Consider the following 25,650-nt stretch of genomic DNA (forward strand, 5'->3'; position numbering starts at 1 on the left):
CCAGAGAACACAGAGTTTCTGTGGAGTTGATTCAACTCATCCACTAGCATAGTGCCGTCATGTTAATCTTTTGTGCAAATCCAGCACTGAATTGACCCTCGTTTGTGAAGCAGTCCGGCGTAAAATGACGGTATGACAACAACAATCTACTATAACAACTCTTCCTCTTCTCTTCTCTCACCCCCTTTGTTGTGTGTTCTCGGAGGCGGGTTTATGTAAATTTGGGGTTTGTGATGTCACCAACCTGGGAAGAAGCTTGTTGTAATCCCTACCAGCTGTTTGTTGTAGTCCGATTTCTGTAAAAGAAAATATCTCCCTTTGCATTGAACTTTGAGCGTCATAACTTTGCAGATATTGTTTATGCTCAAACAGCAACATTACACACTAACTAAAGTTAAAAAAAGTGAAATCATAATCAAGGACCCATTTAAGCAAAATCGCTAAGTGTCATCCTTCAACTAAAAGATATTGTTGAGTAGTACAACATCCAAAATCAAGAGTCTTTCTTTGGAAGCTGGAAATTCCTACATTAAATGAAATGTATAATTAGATGACAAATGTGTGTCCAGTAATTAGCTGACTGTCTTGTGTGTGTTCATCATTACTGCAAATGTATAGAGCTTCTTGCTCATATGTTTATTTTGTTATTGTCATTTTTATGTGATAGTCTGCAGTGGTTGGATGTTGGTGTGAAGCGCTACCAGGGGTCATATAGGCCAGGTTAAAGTGGAGCTGGGGGGAGGAACTGCTCCCAAACTGTCGAACTGACCCAAACTCCCAGCAGCATTTCTACTTTGTGTGTGTTGAAGGGGGGCGCTGGTCTGGAGGCAGGCATCACCCCTGGCAAAAGTCTTTCCTCAGATACACACACTGTCAAGTACACTGTACTGAGCTCAGTTTTTAAAGAGCTGATAACCAAGAAATTTACATATCACTTATCATGGTACGGAGCCCCTAGAAGGATGTGGTTGTGGAAAAAATATGAGATGGGAGGAAAAAAGATATGTTTAAACTTTCACATTTGCTCGCAACACTTTTGCATTCTCCCAAGAAACATTGCATTCGCTTACAAACTCAAAAGGTTTGCCAGGTAATGTAACACAAAAGCATCATTTTTCCTCCCATATCATATTTTTTCCATCTCCACGTCCCTTTAGGGGCTCCATGACATGGTTTATTAGAGAACATACATATTTCTGTTGATCAGTACTTATATAGTAGCCTATTGTTATTTCAAAAGCAGAAAATATTGCATCGAAGGTTCTGGCATTGAATAATCCTGGACACATACAGGTCAGCAGGTTTCACCCACTTAAGATGTTTCATACTCTGGTTTGTTGAGTTCCCTTTGATTCTGAGTCACATCTCATTGTCTGCTGTTCATCTATGGCCACAGTAATGAAGCGTGAAGGACACATGTCCGTGCCAGTTATGTCATAACACTGTAAGCATACTCAACGTTTCATAATGGGCACAAACACTCACTGTGTTCACTGCTGGACATCTCAACAACTCAACAGCCCAGTTTCTTCACTGCCATTAATGGGAGCTGGAATGATATGATATGAGAGTTCAAATTTACGATAACGGTTTCCAATATGATCCCATTAGATCATATTGGACGGTTACAACGGTAACCTTGTAATAATGTGTTCTAATCTGAGTGGTACTAGTAGGTTTCTGCGGGAAATTCAAGCATGCCGCCATTCGTCTTTGCGTCATTACTTCTTGCTGTTTACATGAAGAAGGAGTCCCAGCTAGTTGGTATATCATGTGAAGATGCTGCAGACGGCAGACCATTTATAGCCTTTTCTCAGAGCAGCTGCAATAATTAAACTTATTTTGATGTATGGTATGAAAAAATAACAATTGAGATACAGAAATTGAAATCTACAGGTAATGCTAATACACACTAAATACACGTAATCACGCAATGCTGATATTGTTAACATTATCAATTTGAGAACAAAGTATAACAATAATAATAATTGGCACAGTTTGACGTGATCAGAGCTAAGCGATTGTTAGATTTAATCACCATTTGCAGCGCGATTTATTGTAATGCTTTTTTTTTCAGTTGGTCAGAACAAAAGTGGCAAATTTTTTACTTGTTTCAATTTTCCAGTGAAAATTCTTATTTTGTTAATACTTCCAAGACTACAATCTGTGATTCCAAAGTACAGTATCCACACCAATGTGGTCACTGACAGCCACACATTAGATTTATCTGTCGTGCTGATGCACAACCCCAAAGAAAATGCTCCCTTAACTCTACCGAAATTCGTTTATGTCTGCGCGAATCATTTCACACCGGACTGCTTTGTAAAAGAATGTCAATACAAAGGGACAATACAAAACAGAGGTTGTGCTAAAAAGTTGTTACTCAAGGATAGATCAGGACAAAGTGTTCGTGATCCAGCTTACAGTCTCCAGAGTGATACTGGATACGGCAGTAATAAAGGTGAGAGCACTTTATTACAGTTCATCAGAGTTGATTTATGGATATAAAGTTTACCAGTTTATTAAGCACCATCGAAAAGACATAAGGTCTTTATATATTTGTTTACTGTTAGTTGTAACGTTTCTGTGTAATTCACTGTGTATGTTGATGATGATGCAAGGGAGAGAGAGAGTTCATGGAAAGTATTTTAATGCACACTTGCACTGTTTTATTAAGCTCTTACAGTGATTTTCTAGAGTGAAAACGGATGCTACATCTTTTGTGTGAAGTACAATAAACGTCATAAAACTCATTGGTAAACAGGCTTGTACTAACATAGTGGTAAAAAAACAATAAGACAACATAAGTTATAACCGTAATTAAACTAAACTATACCTGTTCTATCTCCATGCAGCATATATTCGTAGTTTCTGACATTATAGTGCGTCCTGACTGAATCCTGTCACCGGAGAACGAGCTCTTGAATCTCCGCCCTCTTGGGCCGAGCTCAGCAGCTCATTTGCATTTAAAGGTCACACAATGAAATGGCACATTTTTACTCACCCCCAAAAAGTGGCAATTTTAACATGCAATAAAAAATGATCTGTGGAGTATTTTGAGGTAAAACTTCACATACACACTCTGGGGACATCAGAGACTTATTTTACATCTTGTAAAAGGGGGCATAATAGGTCCACTTTAAAAAAAAATAACAGCATGTAATTTTTGCTGTAATTATTTTCTGAAAATACATCTATATACTGTTGACCTTCTCTTACCCATTAACCCACCCTTAAACCTTCCCATACCACCAAACCTGTCCTAACCTTACCCGTATCCACCTCAATCGCAGCACAAGTGTTTCACAATACAAGTATGTTACATCTGGGTTTTCTATCATGTTTTCATGTCTTTTATTTAGTTATTTGTCATAGTCATGTTTACTGTCAAATATCATGTGATTCCCCGTTCCCCTCATGTGATCTTGTCATGTGTGATGTTCTGATTGGTTCATTTGTACATGTGTCGTGTTCTCATTGGTTGTCATAGTCATGTGCTTTATCATGTATTGTGTATTTAAGCCCCCATGTTTGCCTTGTCTAGTTGTCGTGTCTAGATTGAGTTTATGTTTTGTTTCACGTATTGGATCTTCATTATTGTAAATGAACTGCACTGGTGGTTCTCTTCACCATTGTCTTCATCTACTCCATTACAAAGTACATTGTACCTAACAACACATTTTTGTATGTAAGTACATATTAGTTAAAGCCACCTAATATAAAGTGGGGCCAAATGTTAAAATGAACAATCTAAAATGAATAAATGCTTTAAAAGACTTTTTCATTGTTAGGTAACTAATTCACCAATGTTAACAAATGGAAGTCTTACCAAATTTGAATCGGTACAATTTTCTGCAGAGAAACAAAGCAACAGACACAAAATGATGAGTTGGAACACTATTATAAGCGGTTTTGCTGTTTACATGATTATTTCAGACCCCAAAAAAACAGGATCACACTTTTTAAATGTGGGTGTCTAAATATGTCCAAGAGAAATAGGCCTACATGAATTTGCTCCCATTTTCAATTGGTGGCTTTGGTCATACAGAAAATGTCCCCTGGCCTACACTGACATGTTCTGCTGGGTTTTCTTTCACTCGTTCTTTTTATTTATTTATTTTTTATTTCTGTCTGTCTGAACTACAGCTGTCCTGAGGCAAGGTGGAGCATGTCTCTGCACCAAAACACATGAGCTGACTTTGCCTTTCAGGAGAGAAAGAGAGAGAGTCAGATGGAAAGAGCTAGAAAGAGAGAGACCTAAAGGAAGGTCAGCTGTGGGGATGTAAATAAGGCTTGTCTAAATTTGCCTTTCAAACACAGTATTTGTGTGTGACACAGAGAGAGAAACAATGTGTGAAATCACTCAAATGACTGTGCGGATAACAAAAGAAGAAAAAAGAAATTATCAGATGAATTTGCACCAAGGCAAACAATAATGAAGTAAAGCAATATTTCATCCGAAATGAGAATTACGTCATCATTTACACATCGTCACATCGTTCCAAACCTTTCTTTTGTGGGTGATGAAAGAAAATATCCTGGCTAGCTTTCTCCACAGAATGAATATGAATAGACACGGATGTAGATAAACTTAGAAAAAAGTAGCCCATATGACTCATGCTCTGTATTCCAAGTCTCCTGAAGCCATGGAATAGATTTGTGTGAAGTAGACTAAAACATAAGTCATTTTGCACTACAAATCTTCCCTCTGCTGTTGCTCTCAAAACAACCAGGTCATTCGCCAGATCTAAATGAACTTGGTTATATTGGTATATATACTTTCAGGAACAATATAAGGTTATGAAATTCACATTTTGGGATAAACAACTGCTTTAATAGACAGATCCATTGGGATATAGAGAGGGAATGATGTCATTGGCATTTCGCTACTGTACAGTTGTACTAAACTCTGATTATGGAGACTTTCACTGTCGGTGAGCCTAAACAAAGACCGTAAGACTACTTAGAACAGATCAGACACAAAGAAAACACTCCTCAGAACTGATGTTTATATGTAATGCATAATGTAGCTACCATTTGATGTTGTATAATACTGCAGCCAGAAGTTTATTTTCTGGTAATAAGTCTCTGATTGTATATTGTACAACAGTTGCATATGTGGAAAGAAAATATTGATTTAAATTAAAATGTACAAAATTGACAGTTGAAATTCAAATGTACAGATCTCAAACAGACCACAATCACAGTTATGTAGGAAACAACTCCCAGATGAGCAGTCATATTTATATAAATGTAGGCTACATAACCAATATTTTCCCATTATCTGAATATTTGAGAGCTCAGTTCATCATTCTCTCTTGGTGCAGTTCTGCCATCTGCTGGATAAAATTAGAAGAACCAGAGACCAGATAGTAGCTGCATGTTCATAACATGAATTTTGCGTTTTAACCATTTAGTGAGATCAAGGTAAACTTTTTGGTCCCACTTAAAGCTACTCATACTACCAAACCTGTCTTAACCTTACCCGTATCCACCTTAGTTGTTTTACAATACATCATCAACACAATAAGTATATTGTACTTTTTTTTTTTTTTTTATTTATTTTATTTTTTTTATGTAGGTACATAGTAGTTAAAGACATCTAATATAAAGTGGGACCACTTTTTAGATTGCCATGGAGGACTCAAGCATGACACTTAACTTGAGCTATAAATGCAGAGGCAACAAGTCTTGGGCTGCAGGGTGATATGGCTGTGTTTAATATGGGCCTTGATCAACTGCTAAAACATTTTTTTTTAATTCAGTAGACAAAAACTCAATAAAATACTTTTGAAAGTTTTGAAAATTATTTGTGATGTAGGACCAGTGCATGATACTGTAAAGACTTGTAGCAAATTAGCTCAAAAGGGAAATATGAATAATTAATTATAAATATTTGGATTAGTTAATCAAATTAACTTGATGTAGCTGAATTAATATTACAGTCAATAAATCTGTTTGTCCAGCAAACACTTATTAACTCTTCAGAAAAGATATTTCTCATGGCCACAGAAAAATAACTCTTTCTTAGCATGTAGCTGTGATCACAATCATTAAATTGACATTGATTATATAAGCAGAACTCAGTTAACTCACAAGAATGTGCACAAAAGTTTTATTTATAACTAAATCACAAACATAAACTAATCTAAACATATCACGCATACATGGGAAATAAGAAAGTGTAAGTGAATAAAAAAACGTAATATAACAGAGGAATGGAGGTAAGAAAAGGGTCATTTAACCAGCTGAAAGAACCATCAGCTTCTCACTATAAAGTACCTTAGTTAACAAAGGGGTTTGCAACTTAATACTAAATCGCTGTTTAGTGTTCAAATGTATGATACTTGCAATTGTTGAAGAGCATCCGGATATGCAGTCTCAGGAGAAATTCTTGATGGTTCGTCAGATGGTGCTGAAGTTGTAATCTGTTTCTTCCACATTGAATGAAGAAATGACTACAAACTTGCGCTGTTGACTCGGCTATGATCAGGTGTCATGTACTGCTCTGAGACTTGAAAGTTGAGGATCCAAATGCAGTATTTATTAGAAGGGTATTCCACAATCGTAATCCACAAAACGGGCAAAAGGTCATAAACATGGGCAAACAGTCCAAACAAAAACCAGGACAGGGTAAATCAAGAGGCAGGAAAACAGGATAAATCCACAGAACAGGCAAAGGGTCAAAACCAGGGAAACAGATAAACAATGGAGCACTCAGAAATGCAGTGTAGACACGTACACGACATCGTATATAATAACAGAATAAACCAGGCTTATATAGGGTGAGCTAAACAGGCTAATGAGACACAGCTGAAAACAATGAGTCCAGGTAAAGGATTATTGGTAATGTAGTCCTTGATGGAGTGACAACAGTCTGGGGTAAAGTGGGGCACTTTAGCTGGTGACTGTGACATAGCTCCCTCCTAAGGAGCGGCTTCCAGATGCTCCTAACAAGAAAGGAAATGTCCAGGAGGAAGGTGGAATGGATGCGGAACAGGGAGCGGGGTGGAGGGCCAGGTCCATGGAGTCGAAGATGAACAGGAGACAAAGGCAGAGCAGATGAACAGGAAACAAAGGCAGAGCAGATGACCAGGATGGCGCAGACTGAGCAGATAACCGGGATGGCACAGGCTGAGCAGGTGTCTAGGCCAGTGGAGGCTGAGCAGGAAGGGCTGAAGACCACCTCAGCAATGCAGTGGAGCAGATGACCACCACAGCAGTGCAGATGGATTTCAAGACTCCCACGGCTGAGCAGACGACCACCACAGCAGCGCAGAAGGACTTGAAGACCCCCACAGTGGAGCAGACAACCACCACAGCAGAGTAGATGGACTTGAAAACCCCCATGTTGGAACAGACGGGGCTGAAGTCCACCAAGGCGTTGATGAGGACCACCAAGGTGGAGCAGGTGGACCTGATGTCAACCACAGTGGAGCTGAAGACACCCAGGGAAGATCTGGCAGAACTAGAGGCCGACACGGCTGATCAGGCAAGACTGAAACACAAAGCACAGAGCAGTCAGCATTGGAGCTGGCTGTCACCATCATGTGGAGCTGAGGTCATCATGCATGTCATCATCATAGCATGTGGAGCTGAGGTGCCTGGTTGCTGAAATTACACTCGACATGACCAAGTTAGCTCAGACTAAGGAGCTATCTATCTATCTTAGATACTAATTAAAAATATTAATACAGATAACAAATTATACATCATTTGAAAGTTCTAAGGGTTTACAGTCAATCTGCAGTGTCTGTTTTACGATATAGATGTTCCAGCAACAGAAATATTGTAATTTGTGTCGGGTGTGCAAATGACAACATGCAAAATTAAAAGGGAACTTCATACATTTGTAATGAAATAGCGATCGCGAGATGAATCCAATGAATCGATTGCACTTGGGTAAAATGTCCATGCTAAACATCCATTGAAAAAACATCCAACAGCACTTTTTGTCCACAAAAGCGTTAAATCCATGAAATATTGATATATTGTTCATTGGATGCGTCATATTTCTTCTGAACAATTTGCTCTCCTTCATTGTTCAAGAAATTATGCAATCTGAGCACTGTTTATGTTGTAAAACTATATACAATCGTATACATTAGACTCTCACAAACAAATGAGCTTGCGTCCAAAGTATATTTTTCAAAAAAGTGCAGCAGATTTAGTTATAATATCCAAGTTGTTGCATTATGTGGTGTCTTGAGAGGCATATTCTCCAGCCATTGTCGTTGTAGTAAATCTGACGGACAAAACTTTTAGCCAATGCCAAGATGATCCAACAATGTGTGTTCTGTTTATCTTCCATATGTGTGCACATGTTCACAGACATGCACAGAGATGCCAAGTTCAGTGGCTGGCCTGGAATTAGCTGAATTGGCATGATGGCTAACAGACAGCAGACAAACAGCTTGTAATGACAGCAGCGGCAATCCAACTGTCACTCAAGTGGCCACGCTCTTCATTATGCAGAACTTTAAGGCTTAATATAGTTTAAATGGATGAGTTATAAAACAATTCACCCCCCTCACAGTTGTCATGAATGGCAAAATTAGCTATATAGACCAAAACCAATTTTTGTACCAGGCTGTAAACATTTTTTTTTCTGCTGTAAAGTTGGGCATTTTAACATGGGGGATATATAGAATTGACTTCCTTTTGGAGCCTGTCTCTAGCGGCCAATCAATCAATTGCAGTTGAAGTCACTTTCATGTTGGCTTCAAGAGAGGGACTGGAAGGTTGCCACTCGGCATCAAGGTGGACAGGAAATGGGCTCTGGAGTGGATTCTTAGACTGGAGCGAGCTCTGGAGCAGACTCATGAGCTGGAGCAGGCTCTGGAGCGGACGTAAGGGCTGGAGCGGGTTCGCAGGGTGAAGAGCAGTATGTGGCCCAAACATACACAGTAGCCATCACCATAACAGAGAGTACAGCTGACAGTAGGACCACCTCTGAGACCCCCAGACTTGATACCACCGCAGAGATACTAGCTGCTCACACCGACACCAGCAGTGTGTCCAGCAGACTTGAAGCCAGTCTAAAACACCTATGGTCTACCTTAATGGCTTCATGTGCAACGTTCATGATGACCAGGAATACTGACGTGGTGTCCATGGTGGCTGAAGACTCTGGCGAGGCACCCGTGAAGGCTGGAGACTCTGTCGTAGTGTGGTGCAGCGGGAGGCTCTGGTAATGGTGGCCATATTGACTGGAGGTTCTGGCATGGTGGCCATGTTGACTGAAGGCTCTGGTATGGCAGCTATCTTGGCTGATGACTCTGGCATGGCAGCCATCTTGATCGGGGACTCCGTATGGCAGCCATGTTATGAACCGGCTCTGAAGTGGCAGCCATGCTGTGAACAGGATTTTGCATGGGAACCAAGGGACAGGAAGCCACTTAAAACACAGGACTTGCGATCATCAAATATGCAGCCAAGTGAACACTTTGCTGCTTTGATATGCTTTGATGGATATGCTTTGATGGACTTTGATATTAATCACATTGCCTGTGTTTGTTCAAACTGTTTTTCTGAAATAAAAATGCTGCGCTGACAGGCAATGTAGGGTTTGTGCAAAATAATGGGTAGGTTTTGGTGTAGTTTAAGGTAAGGGACATCAAATAAAATGTATAAACTGACCCCAAAAATGTATTAAGCTCTTCAACATCACACACACAAATGATGGAGGCTACACACTTGTTCCGTTGTGTCACCCAGGCCTTGTATGAGGCAAGGGACACCGAACAAAATTTATGAACAGGTTCCAAAAATTTATTTATAGCAGAACCTTTGCATATGGCAAATGAATGGTAAATATACAAATTGCAGTTTGTACATAATTTATAAAGAAGATCTGCAAATGATATGTAACACATTTACTAGTGATGAATACTTTACACTTTAGATTAGGGGATGCAGAAAGCATTATAAATTACTTGTATACATATACAAATAATTAGTAACAGGTAAGAAATGTCTACAGATGATATATAACCCATTTACAAGTGATGAATAGTTTACACTTTAGATAAGGGGATGCAGAAAGCTTTGTAAATGATTTATTCCAGACCCTCTAGCTGGCGTAAAAATAATGACAGTGTCGTTTTATGTCTGTCGTCATGAAATGACGTATGACTGTAATTACCAATCAAAATGCGTGTTCATTTAAATGCAATGTGTGGACATTTGTCCTATTTCCATTTGGCAAAAATCATTTTTTATTAACGACTACACTACACTTACAGATGATAAAATTGGTGTTATATGATCATATTTTCTTGACCTGGTAAGAACACTAGCAGCTGCATTTTGGACTAATTGTAGCTTGTTTATTGAGGATGCAGGACAACCAGCTAGTAATGCATTACAGTAATCTAGTCGAGACGTCATTAAAAGATTAGCAAATTTTTCTGTTTCAGAAATAGATAACATGTTCCGTAGCTTAGCAATGTTTCTGAGGTGGAAGAAGGCTGTTTTTGTAATGTATGAAATATGATTTTCGAAGGACAGGTTGCTGTGTAATATAACACCCAGGTCTTTAACTGTCGAGGATGGAGTAACAGTGCATACGGAAAAAAATGGAACTGGCGCTGCGTTCGTTCCATAAGTAGAATAGGGAAGGTGTAGGACATACAGCGTAAGCTTTTTGAAGAATACGAAAGTGCGGTTTTGGCAGAACCACTTGGGTTCATCTGTTTACATAAAGCAAATACATTTACTTTTTTTGGAAAATGACCGATCGTTTCGCTAGTTAAGACCCTTATTCCTCATCTGGTATCGTTTAAAGCTCTTTGAAGCTGCACTGAAACTGTAATTTTGACCTTCAACCGTTCTGAGGCCATTGAAGTCCACTATATGGAGAAAAATCCTGGAATGTTTTCATCAAAAACCTTAATTTCTTTTCAACTGAACAAAGAAGGACATGGACATTTTGGATGACATGGGGGTGAGTAAATTATCAGGAAAATTTTATTTGAAAGTGAACTAATCCTTTAACAAGTGCAGTTTCTGTGCTATGATGAGACCTGAATCCTGACTGATAGCGTTTTTTTGCAAGAAGGAGCAAAATTGGACCGACACAACTTTTTCTAGTATTTTAGACATAAATGGGAGATTTGAAATGGGTCTGTAATTTGCCAATACATTTGGATCTAATTGTGGTTTCTTAATGAGAGGCTTAATAACTGCTAGCTTGAACGGTCTTGGGACGTGACCTAGAGATAGACGAGTTGATAATATTGAAAAGAGGCTCTTCTGCTACAGGTAACAATTCTTTCAGTAGTTTAGCGGGTATTGGATCTAATAAACATGTTGTTGGTTTAGACGCAGTGATAAGTTTATTTAGCTCTTCCTGTCCTATAGTTGTAAAGCACTGAAACTGTTCTTGAGGGGCGATAAGGGGTTGAATCATAAAGGTACATTTGTATTTCTGATGCTTTCAATTTTCTCAGTAAAGAAATTCATAAAGTCATCGCTATTAAACTGTAATGAAATGTTTTGTTCTGGTGATGTCTGTTTATTTGTTGATCTAGCCACTGTACTAAACAAGAACCGTGGGTTGTTTTGGTTATTTTCTATGAGTTTGTGGAGATGCTCGGCTCTGGCTGCTTTTAGAGTCTTTCTATAACGGGACGAGCTGTCTTTCCACGCGATTCTGAAGACCTCTAAACGAGTTTGTCTCCATCTGCGCTCTAGATTACGAGTTTCTCTTTTGAAAGCGTGAGTAATATTGTTGTACCAACAGTATTTTTCTCTCTAACCTTTTTTAATCTCATGGGTGCAACAGTATCTAAGGTACTAAAGAAAATGGTGCACATACTGCTAATCATTTCCTCAAGTTCATTTGTGTGTTTAGGTACAATGATCAGCTGAGACAGATCAGGCAGGATATAATTAAATCTAGTGTATGATTAAAACGGTGAGTGAGTTTAGTAAATCTGTAAACGCAGCCCCTAACGCATCATTTGTATTGTCTACACGAATGTGATAAAGTGATAAATAATGTATCATCATTAACTAATAACTTAAAACTGAATTAATGAAACATTCATAAAATGTTAACATATCACTTATTAATTATTTATGAATATATAGTCGTGTTTTGTAAATGATTAGTTCATCATTAACTAATAATTTATAAATGACTTTTAACTGAATGTTATTATAAAGTGTTACCCAGTATCTCTTCAGTTAAAACGCATGTTTGAGCTGTTTTAACTGAAAGCACTTGCACTGGCAAATCTTAAAATATGTCAGTGCCATTGTTTTGTCTCAAGATGCACACCAGTATTTTATTTTTTTTCTAAGGCGCATTTATAAAAGCTATTTAAATGTCCTAATTGAACTAAGGCCTAATCCTGGCTCAATCTAAGCCCTGTCTGTGAAACCGCACCTATGAGCAATAAAAACACGGGGAAAAAATCCTGACTGAGGCTGTCATAATTCATGCATGAAAGGGGTTAATATGAAAAGAAATGTAATTTGGTTATATTACAAGCTGTTTGTAAACACTTTTTTTTAATTTAACCATAATCAAGAGTTGCAGTGTAACACAATTTCAGTGCCAGCATCAAAAAAACAAAAGAGAAAAAAAAAAGAAGAAAGAAAGAAATTAAGATTAAATATAAAAAGCAGTATTTTACTTTTGCTAAAAAACATACCTATTAACTGAACTCATGAATGTATGTTTGAAAATAAAATGCAATCTCGATTAAAGAAGCTTTAGTTTAAGGCAACTAAAACCATCAGTGTCTGAAGAAATGTATGTAGTGTCTGAAAAAAAAATAGAAATGTCAAGATCTATTTAAAGTCAGCTTTAGTTGTCTCCTGCCTGGGAGTTGGGAGTTGGGCTTACAGACTGTCCCGGTGATATACCATGTTCTATATCCGCAGAGCAAAAGAAGTTGAGCTTCTCCTCACAGTCTCGTTGTGTCCAGACCTTTGTTAACTTGTCCAGGGCTCCACAGCGAAGGTTTCTGGCAGGACACTGGGGCTGTCCCGTCTCATTCCAGGCTGTGAAGTCAAGATCATCTCCACTGACCCAGAACCACTCTCCTGCTAGAAAGCGCAGACCAGTCCACACATATTCAGTTTGAGCCTGTGTGATTTTCTGTAAAGCAGAATTCATCCTGTTCTCTGAGCTCAGACTCGCCAGATCATTATAATGTGTTCTGCAGTATTCCAGAGCTCCTTCCCAGCTCTCTACCTGCTGCACCAGAACAAACTCTGATATGTTCATACAGAAGAAGGCATATTTATCTGTGCAGTCTTTGTCATGCAGTTTCTTAAGACTTTTGTGTAGAAAAGCACAGTCATTACCTTCAGGTTGTCCATTAATAGTATCCCAGCTAATTTGTATAGCATTTTCACCTCCGCTCCACTTCCAGACTCCTGATTGTTTGTAGAGTCCAACCCAGGCATCAGAAGTTTGACCAACTGCATCTTCTAAAAATTGCTGTTCCTCACTCTGATTGGTGAAGGTGGACAGGTCATGAAAGTGAGTTTTGCAGTGAATAAGTGCCAAAATCCATGACTTTTTCTGATTCACAAAGAAATGTTGTTTAATGAGACCGGAGGAGAGTCCATAGAGCTCCAGGATTAGGAGCACAGTGAGAGTCGTCTTCATCTTCATCCAGTGAAGAGATTTTGTGTTTTTTCAATGATCGGTTGAAGTCGAGGACAGAACTGAGCATGATGACACTGACTCTCTCTTACTTAAACTGACATACAACCAATGACAAAAGAGTGTGATGGTGCGACCAATCACAGCACACCTTTACAGACAGAACAAACAAATCAGCTGCATTTGACCAATCAAATAAACCTCATAATATTTAAGATACTGTGGGCATGTAAAATTGGCAATTTTATGTATATGCATGTGCTGAACAGCATACAAATACATCCCCCCCCCCCTTTTTAGTCTGCTAAATCTCTTCAACAGACACAAAGAAAGTAGACAATTGCTACACAATAGCATGCAGCTGTAAACCCTTCAGAAAGTATCCTGGCTTTTCCAATTCTTTTCTAAAGTGTTTGGGAGATTCTCTAAATCACTCTGTTGAAATACTCAGTTGCGGAAATGGAAACCAGATCTAGTAAAGCATATCTTGAATAGCATCCAAACAAACTGAAAAGCATTTTCCTTTGGGCTGGGCCGTAGCTAATGAGGTGAATAGCATTTGAGTGATTGCAAGGTGCAGGCAGGATTGATGTAAGCAACCCTGTATCACATGACATACGTTCTGAGGAAACTATTTTGCAAATCGCAATTACGTTACATGCCAACATATAAGCAGTGCTATTACGTTGGTCCTTAACCTAATAAAGCCAATTTATTGCAGTGCTATTACGTTTGTCCTGAACATAATACATCCAAAGCAGGTTTCTTTTCACACGTAGCAGCTAATGCTGTTCATTTTGTTTTAATTATTTACTCCCTTTTTTCTGATCGGGCTACAAAATATTATTTATGCCAGGGGGAGTCAAATGGCGGCACCCAGATAATTTTTATCTGGCCCTCCAACTGGTTTTTGATGTTTAAAACCGCTCGCAATCTGATATCAAAGTCCCCGCAAAGGTTTAGCGTTTTCAGCGGTGAGTTTAACGTTGTTGCAAAGATTTTTCTGATCTCGCCAGAATAATGTGAAACTGCTACGTTTTGGTTGCTATGAACAATATTTTATTTTCTGCATCAAAATAAGGTTTGATTACATTTTAAGCAAAAAATATATATTATTTATTTTCATAATATTCATTCAGTGAATGTACATAATCACTCGCTTGCGCGTTGTTGCAAAGATTTATCTGATCTCGCCAGAATAATGTGAAACTGCTACGTTTTGGTTGCTATGAACAATATTTTGAGTTAGTTTCTGCATAAAAATAAGGTTTGATTACATTTTTAGCGAGAAATATATATTCTATTTTCATAATATTCACTCAGTGAATGTCAACCCGTTCTCACTCCTGACCGTTCTCACGCTGAAGAAGTCTCCTTCAGAACACATCGCGATATTTGGCATCAGTTCGCGTGTGCTGGATGTTGGTAAGTAGTCGTAAATACGCTGTTCTAATGTTTGATATAATGTCTTTTCTGTTTGCAGATATTAATCAGATTAACGTTAGCTCCCTCATGTTCAGTCACTGCATTATATCTGTCACCTCCGCTAAGGTTTTGCTTTTCATTGTTTTCTATATTAAATACTAAACTAGGGTGATTAAACACTGTCACGTGACGTGCAATATATTGCACAATATATATAACATATTCATATCAGGTTCAAAGTAGTACAAGTGTAGTTTCAAAATGGTATTTGTTGTAGAAGCACGGTAAAAAACAACACTTACCATGGTTTTTACCACAGTATTGGTAGTTTTAATGTGATTTTTGTTGTAAATACAGAGTAACCACAACACTTATCATGCTTTTAATGCCTAATAATGTTAAATCCAAAAACTGTAAGGTCAATAAGAACTTCTTTCCTATATATATTTATATATAAACCTATATATTATAAATAATGATATTTTCTTTTCTCTTGTTTTAGCTGAAAAGACAAAAAGGGCCTTTCGGAAATGGATGAAGGAGACAGAAAGCTGCAAAGGCAAATAATTGCAATGGTATGTATGTGTTGCTTTTAACCCTTTATCAAACATTTTATCAAGCATTTGTTAAATAGTCTCACAGTAAATTAAAATTAAAGTCAAATCCTGTACATATTTATCACCTTATTTGTAAATCAGTTGTGCCCCTTCTTGGACAGTTGGACGTCCCACACATAAAAGTTTATATTAATTCCATTGAATTCTTTAAAATGATTACAGATTGGGCCCAAAATGTTCCAATGATACATGATGTCTCTCCGCACCTCATAACTACCTCTGTTTGCAAGAGTGGAAATTATCATTTGACTTGTCACATGACATCAGATATTCAATTATTTTGTCATGATCATTTACACTGCTGATAATGTCCTGCTTGCATGTGAAACATGTTATTTATTTATTTTTATTTTTTATTTTTTAAAATATGAATATAGCTTGCTATACTTTTAATCATGGAAATGCCCACACATCAGTGAACTTATTACATAAATGCATTTAACATTTAATTGTGCAACACTCTTTACAGAAGGAAATCCTACGGTTATGTATGAACTCACAACATCATCAAGTGCTGTGCTGGGCACATTGGGTAACAAGTGTCCTCCAACGTATCCAATCTGTGACCACATTCTCCACATCTTCCCATGGGACACCGACATTCTTCAGGCCTTCGTTTCCATGTCTTCCCCTGCATTCTCCTGGTGGTGTCCACTTCATATCTGTCTTTGGGTGTTGTTGTTTGGTCATGCTTAGGGTGTGTCCGGGGAGGTGCACCCTTCACTCTGTCACAGTTTTTAAAAGTCTTCACGTGGACTCCTCCTTATGATCTCCTTGAAACGTGCAGAACCAATATTGAAAATAGTAATTTATCTTTTTCCATATTCTTGCCTTTATCAAAGAAGCACCAGTGCTCATCCGGAGTTTTGGTAAAAGTTCTAGTAATGCTGCGACTATAGTCAAATATGTATTTCTGCATGTGTGTATAGCAGGTGTTTGTCCGAACAATTGAAGTTAGTGAGAGTTTTCAGGAAAACCCTCTGAGAACAATCAATATTTATTTAATTCTGTTTGGTGCTGATATAGAGTATTACAGAAATGACACATTGACATTCTGGACATTATTCTGTGAGTTTGTTACCTCTTCATTTAGATGGACTTGAAAATGTCTTGCATTTTGTTTCATTAAACCTTTTATTACAGTGTCACTATAGTAAATGTCCACCTTAACTACATCTATGGTATCATTATATCAGTACCTGGATAATGTAAATGTAACATACCCATGAATGTATTTTATAGAAGCATTTTATTGCTGAAAATATTTAACATTTATAAAATGCATTAACTATTTGAATTTGCCTTTCATTTAGTTACAGTAAAAGTGAACAATAAACACAATATTGTATTGTATTAAAGTTGAGAATGTAAAATGTTAATTTTTTCCCCCTATTCTTTAAAGAAACATATTTTCACATGGAATTTTATCTCATCTCTTGGTTTGTAAAAATAATACTTCATCATATCGATTTGTGTAGTTATATTTCACTATAATAGATTGCCTCTGTAACTGGATATATTTTTTTCTCACAATTAACTGATTTTTATACTGTTGTGCAGTAGTTTGGGGACTACATTTGTCTTTGACACTAAATATTGGAATATGATTACAAAATCGAGTACATTCATTATGCTTTTATTTATATTTATTTTAATTCCAAGAGTTCAAATGGTGAAGAATGGTATAAATAAGTGATTAAATGTATACCTTTAATATACTACATATCTACTGTAAATGTTAGAAGCACTTTAGTAGATGCAATTATATCTCTTTCAAATATATTTATGCATCAGTTTAAAACACAAAGGAGTCTTTCGTTGTAAAATGTGATTTTTATTATATTTAATTAGATTAATTATATATTTAAGGAATCTTTCTCGTCAGCCGGAACCGAAGGAGCTCTGTCGTCATTTACCATAAATGGACAAGTAAGCGTGACGCATCTGTTCAGCTGTGTTGTGATTGGCTGTGACTCTATCGCAGAACTCGCTGTGATTGGACTACCTTTCAACCCATATAAAACGGCGCTTTATCTTACAAAGTTTGTTTTAGTGTGAATATTACGTTACTCATACATTAAGTTAACTATAAAGTGTTTCCATGTTGTGAGAAATTACTCCTTTACCGAGATCCCAACCCTAACCCTAGCTTCTCAATGAACTACAGCGCCATGTTTCCCGTTCATTGATAGAATGACAGAGACATATGGGTAATGTTGTTTAAAACGTTTAGTAAAGAAATGATAAATGTTAAAATAATAAGATCTTTAATGGACAACTCGATATCTAAATATGTTTATTGTGCAAACATTTATTACATATATGAGGGACAGGCTGAAATTTAATATTTTACTGTAATCACTATTAAAAAACCTTTATGCCAGCTTTCCATGTATGTCTGAAAACTGTGCCCAACATTATTTAGTAATCATAGCATAAGCAGTTGTCCTGTTGATTTTCTCTTTGATACGCTAACCGGACTTTGAGTTACAGCCATTTGAAATGTGCATTTTTTTTGCTCTTCCAGGGGCCGGTACTGGCCCCTTGGGGGTGGAAGGGCATTAAAATCTACACAGGTGTGTACTCCTCATCATGGATAACAAACTTTGTTGAATCACATTTAAATATTGCAGTATTTTATCATTTCCTCATTTTCCATTCTAACATCATGCTTGTATAGGTTTTTGATGGGTATTGTGAGACCATCTGATGAAATATGGAAATATTATAACAAAATGTTGTAATACAATAATAATAATAATAATAATTGATTAATTGAATAGTAGTTGATTATTTCTTTGCTTTTTTTTGTATGAACACCAATAAATATAATGGATGAACCCACAACAACTTGCCATTATCCAGCTGCCAGTGTTGGCAGTAAACTAAAAACTATTTATATTTACACTTCACTATTACTGTTACACAAGGATAATGTACTATTCAGTAAAATAAGAAACTGTGCCAAAATGTCATTATCACCCCCTCTTCTTGCTCCTCACATGCCTGACATCAGTAATGTCCAGCTGTCATTTTGAATGCAGTAGTAGATGTACCAGAATGATCAACATCGATCTTCTTCAGCTCTGCTTGAAGTGTTTGTATCAGTATAACCCACTGCAGCCTCTCTTTATTCACATTCCTTCCCTTTATTTATCTGGAAACTGCCATCTTTGTCACAACATGAAAGTATATGCAACTTTTGGTGCATTGTTGTCCCAAATATCATGAATTAGATCGAAAATATTTATGTAATATATATTTATGTATTAATAAGTAAAACAATCATGGAAATTATATGTCATTTTTTTAAATTATGAAATAAACTCAGCTTAGTTAAATTGTATTTACTCTACCAAACACCACGTTCACCATAATTTATTACACAACACTTTATTGGAGGATACAGCATAAGGTTGAAATTTGCATAAAGACAAATGAGATTCAAGATAAATAAAAACGTGTCTTCAAAAATACGTTAACGTCATAATAATCCATTCACAGACTTTACTCCTATTGCACAAATGAGCGCCACAGAATCCCATCCAGTCAACTATGATCCAGAAAACAGATTTGATATTGAGTTTAAAATAAAGATTCATTATCACAGCTGAACTGGGTTCTTGCTCTTCCCTGTACACGTCTCTATCATGTTCATGTTCTTCTTCTAAACAGTTTGTTCAGTTGTACTCTACAGTACAACTGATGACCAGAAGATGTGATCACTGATGTGCTGTAGCTTTTTCTCAACCAGAGGAAGAAGTCTTAACATCCCATTGTCAGGCGTTCTTCAGTCCTGGTCTAAAAGTAAAACAAAAAAACACAGACAATTCAAGTTAAGTAGTTTAATGGACAGCCAGGTCAGCTTATGTTCTGCATGATTTAAACAGTGGTGGGCTACTCTGGCCCTCAGCGTCCATGGTCCTGCAGATTTAGCTCCAACCTCAAACCCAACTGCCTATAACTGTCTATAAGTACACCTGAAGACTTTGGTTAAAATTTTCAGGTGTGCTCAATTATGGTTGGAGGTAAACTCTCCACCTCAAAAAGGAGACAGCAAAAGGGCTAGAGTTGCCTGTTCCTGATTTAACTTTACAAAACAGCAGTACATAATATATATATTATAATAAAAATGCAGCACAGACTGTAAGCTAAGTTCTGAACAAAAACTGTTTTACCCATATTAACAGCAACCTGTTTTAAAAGATCTTTTAGAAAGGCATGCTCTCTTTTGAGCCTTGATTTCTTTCAGGACAACATACTCTTCTGTTTCTTGTTTCAAGAGCATAATTTGGTCAAAAACCAAGTGATAACCTGTACAATGTAAAATTGTTAAAATACTGCAATAAAAACTTTAAGGCAAGAATTAAGAATAGGCACAGGACTTACCGTACTCATGAAGAAGCCATGGCCATGCATATTTCTGCCTCTTGTGTTCCTCCGTAGCTGCACATCAGTCGTTTTTCCTCTAGGATCTTCTGTTAGTGACTTCACTTACTATCTGTTTTAAAACACAAATACAATGTTTTAGGTCTGTGCAGTATAAGGCCTTATTTCAAGCCAAAAAAAAACTAGGTATTACACATAATTTAAAGAACATTTACTATTTAATTCCTATTATACTATATTATATTATATTAACTCATTATCTTCCAAAGCTTCCCTGTCTGCTTTTATCTAAAAAAACAAACAAACAAACAAACAAACAAACAAAAAAACAGAAGGAACAGTTTTTATGAACTTTTTAAGAACTTAATAGTCCTTTGAGAGAACAACATTAAATTCTGTACTACATATTACAGCATTGCCTCAACACAAGACATACCAATGGACTTCTGTCTTCTTTGGGCATGAGATGGTCATGTTCCTTCCTCACCCTAAACAAAGGACTTCGATGAGCTTGTTTTGATATAAGGACTGGTCTTCCTTCTCTGCACAGAAAAACAAGAAAGTCTCTACTTACTCTGTGTGCAATTACTCTTGTTCTTAAAACATACAAATTGAGACAGTTATAAATCAGTTAATTTACCATACCATCCAGGAGAGCATTTGATGAGTAAATACTGATTTAAATATCTAGAAACTTTACCTGGAAAGGGCTGATCACGGCAGGTTTGCAGCGACTCACTAGTAGCTCTTGTGAGGGTCGGCTCTTAAAAGAGCTGTTGAGTTTGATGTTGTAGAGATCCTAAAAAGAAGGACTAAGTAATCTGCAAGTAATCCTGCAAGACAGAAAGGAAGGTAAATTTATTACATCACATTCAAGTTGTCAATTTACACATAACTGTAGGATTTCCTTCTGTAAAGAGTGTTGCATAATTAAATGTTAAATGCATTGATGTAATAAGTTCACTGATATGTGGGCATTTCCATGATTAAACATATCTTTAATAGCAAGCTATATTTATATTTAAAAGAATAAATAAAAAAATAACATGTTTCACATGCAAGCAGGACATTATCAGCAGTGTAACTGATTAGATATTGAATAGACATCAGATATTCAATTATTTTGATTATGACAAAATAATTGAATATCTGATGTCATGTGACAAGTCAAATGATAATTTCCACTCTTGCAAACAGAGGTAGTTATGAGGTGCGGAGAGACATCATGTATCATTGGAACATTTTGGGCCCAATCTGTAATCATTTTAAAGAATTCAATGGAATTAATATAAACTTTTATGTGTGGGACGTCCAACTGTCCAAGAAGGGGCACAACTGATTTACAAATAAGGTGATAAATATGTACAGGATTTGACTTTAATTTTAATTTACTGTGAGACTTTTTAACAAATGCTTGATAAAATGTTTGATAAAGGGTTAAAAGCAACACATACATACCATTGCAATTATTTGCCTTTGCAGCTTTCTGTCTCCTTCATCCATTTCCGAAAGGCCCTTTTTGTCTTTTCAGCTAAAACAAGAGAAAAGAAAATATCATTATTTATAATATATAGGTTTATATATAAATATATATAGGAAAGAAGTTCTTATTGACCTTACAGTTTTTGGATTTAACATTATTAGGCATTAAAAGCATGATAAGTGTTGTGGTTACTCTGTATTTACAACAAAAATCACATTAAAACTACCAATACTGTGGTAAAAACCATGGTAAGTGTTGTTTTTTACCGTGCTTCTACAACAAATACCATTTTGAAACTACACTTGTACTACTTTGAACCTGATATGAATATGTTATATATATTGTGCAATATATTGCACGTCACGTGACAGTGTTTAATCACCCTAGTTTAGTATTTAATATAGAAAACAATGAAAAGCAAAACCTTAGCGGAGGTGACAGATATAATGCAGTGACTGAACATGAGGGAGCTAACGTTAATCTGATTAATATCTGCAAACAGAAAAGACATTATATCAAACATTAGAACAGCGTATTTACGACTACTTACCAACATCCAGCACACGCGAACTGATGCCAAATATCGCGATGTGTTCTGAAGGAGACTTCTTCAGCGTGAGAACGGTCAGGAGTGAGAACGGGTTGACAAATATATATTTCTCGCTAAAAATGTAATCAAACCTTATTTTTATGCAGAAACTAACTCAAAATATTGTTCATAGCAACCAAAACGTAGCAGTTTCACATTATTCTGGCGAGATCAGATAAATCTTAACAACGCGCAAGCGAGTGATTATGTACATTCACTGAATGAATATTATGAAAATAAATAATATATATTTTTTGCTTAAAATGTAATCAAACCTTATTTTGATGCAGAAAATAAAATATTGTTCATAGCAACCAAAACGTAGCAGTTTCACATTATTCTGGCGAGATCAGAAAAATCTTTGCAACAACGTTAAACTCACCGCTGAAAACGCTAAACCTTTGCGGGGACTTTGATATCAGATTGCGAGCGGTTTTAAACATCAAAAACCAGTTGGAGGGCCAGATAAAAATTATCTGGGTGCCGCCATTTGACTCCCCCTGGCATAAATAATATTTTGTAGCCCGATCAGAAAAAAGGGAGTAAATAATTAAAACAAAATGAACAGCATTAGCTGCTACGTGTGAAAAGAAACCTGCTTTGGATGTATTATGTTCAGGACAAACGTAATAGCACTGCAATAAATTGGCTTTATTAGGTTAAGGACCAACGTAATAGCACTGCTTATATGTTGGCATGTAACGTAATTGCGATTTGCAAAATAGTTTCCTCAGAACGTATTTCATGTGATACAGGGTTGGATGTAAGATCTAACATAATTCATTAAATTTGTTGTACATCGCAATACAAATTAGCAGATAAAAACTCTACTCAGACCCAAACTGCAATGCACTGTGTTCTGACACCTTTCTATCATGGGCAGCTTTACGTTTTCACCAATATGAGCTACAGTAGCTCTTCTGTGTGATCGGACCTGACAGACTAGCCTTTACTCCCGATGTGCATCAATGAGCCTTGACCCATCACCCTAACACTGGTTCACCGGTTGTCCTTACTTGCACCACTTTTGGTAAGCACTAACCACTGCATACCGGGAATACCCCACAAGACTTGGGGATGCTCTGACCCAGTCGTCTAGCCATCACTATTTGGCCCTCAGTCACTCAGATATTTTTGCTTGCCCATTTTTCCTACTTCCAACACATCAAATTTAAGAACTGACTGTTCACTTGCTGCCTAATATATCCCACCCTTTGACAGGTATCATTGTAATAACCTGATAATGTGTGGTTTTGTAAAAGTGAGCTTTGCATTCAAATGAAGAAAAAATACCTCACATACAGTAGCCTACTGCATGTGAGGCCATTTTCATGAGAGATAAACTAGAGAGCAAGTCTCTGAAACACAATCAAGCAATCATTGGATAGTTGGGAAAATTATTTGAAATAGATTTTAAATGCACTAAGAAAATTCTCCAAATACATATCAATTATTAACCATGCACACATTTTTGCATGTATTACTTACTTAGTTTTAGACGATTAGTTGTGGATTTGGTTTTCATGTGAACTGTGAGTGAATGTAATGTGTATTTGCAGTGATGTGCCTTCTGTACACACCTCACAGCTGACGTACAAAACCAAATAATTGGTAACCAAAGTTACCAACTACATATCAAGCTAAACCTTTCTGTCTGGGAGTATGGGCCCTCAATTTGCTTTTGAATGCTTTATCAATAAAAATGATCCATTATTATTATTATTATTACTATTACTATTACTGTATATATTAATGTCCAACACCACTTGTTGTACTCTACTCAAGATGGCAAAGTCACAGTGAAAGCAGCATGATACAAACAAATAAAGCAGTAGCCGTCAATAAACATTCAAAACATTTAAAACTCCCTAACATGAAGGGCCAGGTTGCTGGAAGTTCACTCAACACATCAACACAAATGATCTCTCACATGCAAAAGATGGCAGCAGATATACAGGCAGTTCTCTTCCACAGATTGTTACCCTTTTTGAGTAAATTAATTCAGGCCCAGTTTACACAGAATGCATTTTTGCTTTCTACTGTTCTAGAGTATGGATGCACATAAATTAATAAGAATCTATTTGCTCAAATTTCTGAAGAAAATTAGAGTATGGATGTGCATTAATTAATAAAGATCGATTTGCTCAAATTTGCTCCATTTGCAGTATATATCATGGCCTTATGCCCGCTTTAAAGCATTCTCTGTGATAGCCGAGAAACTGCGCCATGAATGGGTTGAGGGCAGAATCCGTTGCGCATTGTGTTGTGCAAGTTCAAAAAAGGGTGATAGAGTAAAAATGCTCAAAAATGTGGCTTTCAATAGGGCAGTGCATCATATTTTAAGGCCTTATGTCCATTTTAACAAATTAAACTAAGTGGCGTCGAAGAAATTGCGGCACGAAATGGGCTCAGTGTGCGTTGTCATAGGCCTATACCACGTTTAATGGTTCATGAAAAAAAAATGGTACAGTAAAAAAATGATAAAAATCTGGATTTCGCTAGGGCAGTAGGCTATATTTATATTGCCCCATGTAAAAATATTACAACCGTAAAATGTACGAAAATTTCGTATTTCACAAGATCAAAAGCCCCTTTATTAAACCATTTTTTTTTTCTGATTTAGCGCATCCTTACAAGTGGCAGAGAAATGCTTGATTTCTTCATTCAACTCTAACAGCGCTTATTGCGAGCAGAGCTGTAGACATAAAGGACTTTAGATATAAAGGGAGGCACATGTTTAAAAAATGTCAGCGAAAAAGTAGCTGGATTCATCCTTGTACTAGATGAACTGGTCTAGTAAAAAAACAAAATTTGAGCAAATACAGCTTTATTAAAGGTCCCGTTCTTCGTGATCCCATGTTTCAAACTTTAGTTAGTGTGTAATGTTGTTGTTAGAGTATAAATAAAATCTGTAAAATTTTAAAGCTCAAAGTTCAATGCCAAGCAAGGTATTTTATTTAACAGAAGTCGCCTACATCGAACGGCCAGTTTGGACTACATCCCTCTACTTCCTTCTTTAATGACGTCACTAAAACAGTTTTTTGACTAACCTCCGCCCACAGGAATACACAAGAGTTGCGTTTGTAGAGTGTGTTTGTCGCCATGTCGTCGAAACGGTGTTATTTTCATCCTGCAGTCCAATCACCTTTGTTTGGCCTTCCCAGGGATGCTGTACTTAGAGATCAATGGTTACAATTTATGTTTAACTCGGTTCCCGAAAATTATAATTGTGGTATCCTTACTGCAATAGTTAATGTTGGACTGCAGTGCACATAATGGCCACAAGAGGGGACTATGTTTATGTATACGGCTGTTTTCCATATGAGGTACTCTTCTGAGTGAGTGCTAACGTTGTACATTTTCTGTCGCTGCTTGTGGAGATTAAAGAGTTCAGTCTCTCGGGAATTACTGTCTTTTGTGTTCATTCGGCACAACACCACAATAATCCACATGTAAAACTATGTGCAGCACATATTATGGTAAGAGGCGTGGCAAGGTGCGCTCAGAGCCATCTCTATGGCTCTGG

The 25,650-nt window shown here is 36.9% G+C and overlaps 2 long non-coding RNA genes across 3 annotated transcripts; one reads left to right on the top strand and one right to left on the bottom strand.

Annotated features, from left to right (window-relative positions):
- The first annotated feature begins 14,811 nt into the window (after nucleotides 1-14,811).
- On the top strand, nucleotides 14,812-16,956 carry LOC125269858. The gene is made up of 2 exons (XR_007185203.1): nucleotides 14,812-15,621; nucleotides 16,133-16,956. It is a non-coding gene; the product is annotated as an uncharacterized LOC125269858 (long non-coding RNA).
- Nucleotides 16,957-19,040: 2,084 nt separating this feature from the next.
- LOC125269859 lies at nucleotides 19,041-22,312 on the bottom strand. Of its 2 annotated transcripts, XR_007185205.1 has the most exons (6): nucleotides 22,086-22,312; nucleotides 21,511-21,583; nucleotides 20,753-20,885; nucleotides 20,489-20,594; nucleotides 20,053-20,164; nucleotides 19,041-19,464 (listed from the first exon to the last, which is right to left on the bottom strand). It is a non-coding gene; the product is annotated as an uncharacterized LOC125269859 (long non-coding RNA). The 2 variants fall into 2 exon arrangements; XR_007185204.1 differs by having other exon boundaries at nucleotides 21,511-22,311.
- Between the last annotated feature and the right edge of the window lie 3,338 nt (nucleotides 22,313-25,650).

Source organism: Megalobrama amblycephala, linkage group LG6 (genome assembly GCF_018812025.1).
Source record: "Megalobrama amblycephala isolate DHTTF-2021 linkage group LG6, ASM1881202v1, whole genome shotgun sequence".
In the NCBI taxonomy this organism is placed as follows: Eukaryota; Metazoa; Chordata; class Actinopteri; order Cypriniformes; family Xenocyprididae; genus Megalobrama; species Megalobrama amblycephala.